Genomic DNA, 4150 nt, shown 5'->3' with positions numbered 1-4150 from the left:
AAAAAAAAAAAAAAAGGTTCTGAAGAACCTAGGGGCAGGACAGGAATAAAGATGCAGATGTAGAGAATGGACTTGAGGACACGGGGAGAGGGAAGGGTAAGCTGGGAAGAAGTGAGAGAGTGGCATGGGCATATATACACTACCAAATGTAAAATAGATAGCTAGTGGGAAGCAGCCGCATAGCACAGGGAGATCAGCTCGGTGCTTTGTGACCACCTAGAGGGGTGGGATAGGGAGGATGGGAGGGAGAGGCAAGAGGGAGGGCATATGGGGATATATGTATACGTATAGCTGATTCACTGTTATACAGCAGAAACTAACACACCACTGTAAAGCAATTATACTCCAATAAAGATGTTTAAAAAAAAAAGGATGCCTTTCTTCAGAATCTCCAGGAGTACTTCTTTTAATGCAGATCCCTGGGCCCAACAGGAGATCACTGAATCACAACTCTGGATTGCTTGACCAGGAAGCCAGAGCTGAAAACATGAGTGAACCCATTTCCAAGCACACTTGAGACCACCATGGACACTCCACGAATCACAGGGAGATTTGAAGAACTCAAGATGTGAGTTCCTAAGCATGTCCAGAAACATCACAATTTGGGCCTTGACATTAATATGACATTTTCTGTTGTTTATCTTAGATAAGGATCAATTTATAAGTGTCTTCTCTGAGAATGAACAGAGGGAATTAATTGACTGAAGGCACTGAGTATGGTTTCTACTTAAACAATTTTTTTACTGGAAAGTATTTAGCTGAGATGCTTCATTTCATCATTAAGGTTTTTTTTTGTTTTTATGGGAGGAGTGGCTCTGTATTAATTATGTTCTGCTGCATAAAAATATTATTCCAGAACAAAGGTGAGATACTCGGAAAAGGTGAGATAGGAACCTGGAAGCAGACTGGCTAGGTGATTCTGTCCCAGGGTCTCTCCTGAGGTTGCAGTCAGATGACAGCCAGGGCTGGGGGCATCTAAAGGCTTGAGCAGGGCTGGAGGCTGTCCAAGATGACTCCCTCACATGGTGACTGGCAGGTGGGCTCAGTTCTCTGCCATGTGGACTTCACAGAGCAGTGTACAACACAGCAGCTGACTTCTCTCAAACTGAATGATGAGGGGGGAGAGAGAAGAAGGGGGCACCATCCAGACAAAATTCCCAGTGTGTTTTAGGCCTAGTATCAGAAGTGACACACCCTCACACACCCACACCTCCATTGGTCATACAGATGGACCAGGTTCAGTGTGGCCATAGGGCTACACCAGCCCCAGGAGGCCATCTTGGAAGCTGGCTACCACAGGCTCTGAGAAAAAAATAAATTCAAGATGGCCTGATGCTTTTAATGTACCAATTTATATTTCCATTGCAGGGTTTTGGAATAAGGAATGGATACAGAGAAAATAAACCAAACCCAAAACATGAGGCAGTTATCAAGTGCAGGAAAAATAAGAGGTTGTACAAAAAAGGAGATGTAATCACATTACATTACTCAGCTTTGAGTAGTATGTGCAAAGAAAGAATAACGCAGACATTGAATTCTGATTCAATGAAAATGAGAAGATGGGTGGAAGGAAAGTGTATGAGAGGCTATGTGAGAGGGAATGAACTCTCAAGCCCCATGGCAGAAAGTCAATGGATAATTTCTAAATCTGCGGGCTCTTCTGAGACTCCTTGGGGGCATGGCTTTGGCCTCTGTGCCTTCTTGCTCCTTTCGGCCGCAAGGCAGTGGCCCCTTGGACTCCCAGGGTCCTGCGGATGTAGTCTGGGGAGCGGATGTCAGCCTGGTGCAGGGGCTCCAGGATCTGAAACTTGCAGCAGCCATGGCTCAGGCGCACGGCTGCCTCCAGGCTCATTTTGTGGCCCACAGAGACATAGAGGGGCTTGGTGCCGTGGTCATGGCTCTTCAGTGCCATGCCCAGGATGGTCCCAGAACCTCCCATCAGAGGAAATGAGTCTCCTCCAGCCTTCAGGAGCCGTATCTTCTCCTTGTGCAGAGCGTTGTTCTCCAGCCTGTCCACCTGCAGGAGTTTCTTAGCCACCCCGATGCTGGACAAGTATGTGTGGACACCAAGGTGGCAGGCCACCCCAAAGCCTCGGTGGTGGAGCACCCCATTTCCATCCACAAAAAGGACCTGGGGCATGAGGCGGGGCTCCTTCTGCCGCAGCCACTGTACCACATCCACCAGGAAGGGCACCTCTTGGAAGGCCAGGAAGCCTGACACACAGGGGCCTGTCAGGCTCATCATGCGACAGTCCTCATACATCACCTCGAGTTCAGGGTAGCTGAGTACCACCAGGGAGACACAGGCGCTGACACCGTCGCCCTTCACAAAGGACACGTCCACGCCCCCCACCCTCTGCAGGCCTGAAAAGGCGGGGTCTCGTTGCCACGCCTCCGTGTTCCGGTCCACGACAAGGGTCTTCAACAGGGCTTGCTCCAGTTTCCAGAGCGACAGTGTTTCCTCTGGTGGCCTCCCAGCCGCCTTTTGGGCCACAGCACGGCCCTCCATCATTAAGTTTTTTGGTTTCTGTTTTTTGTTTTTTTGCGGTACGCAGGCCTCTCACTGTTGTGGCCTCTCCCATTGTGGAGCACAGGCTCTGGACGCGCAGGCTCAGCGGCCATGGCTCACGGGCCCAGCCGCTCCGCGGCCTGTGGGATCCTCCCAGACCGGGGCACGAACCTGTGTCCCCTGCATCGGCAGGCTTACTCTCAACCACTGCGCCACCAGGGAAGCCCCATCATTAAGTTTTAATACAGCAAAAGGTGATGAGGCTCTTCCACTGCTTGGTTTTCCCCAGCTCATTAAAGCATAGACCTATCAGAAGTCAAAATGCAGAGAAACACCAACATGGAGTCCCCACATGTGCTGGTAAATGTTGCTTCAAAGCAGAATTAAGTTTAGGGAACTTGTATAGAAAGGTCAGAAACAGAGTTTTTTTTCTTTTATGTTTGTTGGTATATGTGTGTGTGTGTGTGGGTGTGTGTGTAAAGGACATAGTTTCTGCAATAAGTCCAACATTATGCTGGAAATTTAAATGTTTTATTTCCTAATTATCATAATAGCTCTGCTGGCTAGTAATTATTGTGTTACCCCATTATACAGTGTAGGAACCTGAAGCTTGAGTAACTTGCCCAAGTTCATATAGCAAGGAAAGTCACAAGGCAAAGAAAAATCTTGAACCTCCAAAGTTCATGATGTTTCCATTATACCATGCTTATAAAGAAACATGGAAAGAAATTAATACATAAAAGAACGATATTAAATGTTAAAACTCCCATGACAATTTTTTCCTTTGCAATCTCAGAATTATCCAGTAGGCTGTACCCCTGAATCAGTTTTCTATTGAAACCCCAAGCCATTAAACAGTGAGTTTCTTAAGTGCTTCAGTTTTTTTTTTAATTTTTATTTAGTTTTGGCTCTGTTGGGTCTTTGTCGCTGCGCGTGGGCTTTCTCTAGTTGCGGCTAGCCGGGGCTACTCTTCTTTGTGGTGCGCAGGCTTCTCATTGTGGTGGCTTCTCTTGTTGCGGAGCAGGGGCTCTAGGCACATGGGCTTCAGTAGTTGCAGCACACTGGCTCAGTAGTTGTGGCTCGCGGGCTCTAGGGCGCAGGCTCAGTAGTTGTGGCGCGTGGGCTTAGTTGCTCTGCGGCATGTGGGGTCTTCCCAGACCAGGGCTCAAACCCATGTTTCCTGCGTTGGCAGGCGGATTCTTAACTACTGCACCACCAGGGAAGTCCCCAGTTGTTTTTTTATATATAAATTATTTTAAATGAAGTCTGTAACAATAATTCACAAATTTTTATATGTACACCTGAAAGTCAAAAGAAAATGTTTTTCGTGCATTGGTTTTAGGTCCTTAACTGATATTTTAGATTAAAATAGTACCCTATTAAAATTGTTTGTGAAAATTATTGATGCTTCCACAGCTACGGACAAAGGTTTATTTTATTCCACCCCTGTGAAAGCCAAGCCCTTTTATCACAGGCTGCCATACAGGCTTAGCTTGATTTGCAGAATTGTGATTAGTTTATCAGTATGGTTCCAAATGTAGCCAAGGCACAGTTATTTTAGAATCACCTAAGACTGTGGTTCTCAAAACATGGTCCCCAACCAGCAACATCAGCATCACCTGGGATCTTGTTAGGTAAACT

The 4150-nt window shown here is 46.8% G+C and overlaps 1 pseudogene; it reads right to left on the bottom strand.

Annotated features, from left to right (window-relative positions):
- Positions 1 to 1628: 1628 nt before the first annotated feature.
- On the bottom strand, positions 1629 to 2509 carry LOC136125406 (endonuclease V pseudogene; annotated as a pseudogene).
- Between the last annotated feature and the right edge of the window lie 1641 nt (positions 2510 to 4150).

Source organism: Phocoena phocoena, chromosome 7, assembly GCF_963924675.1.
Source record: "Phocoena phocoena chromosome 7, mPhoPho1.1, whole genome shotgun sequence".
Lineage (NCBI taxonomy): Eukaryota > Metazoa > Chordata > Mammalia > Artiodactyla > Phocoenidae > Phocoena > Phocoena phocoena.
Note: the sequence above shows the minus strand (reverse complement) of the source record. Positions and strands in the feature narration are given on the sequence as shown.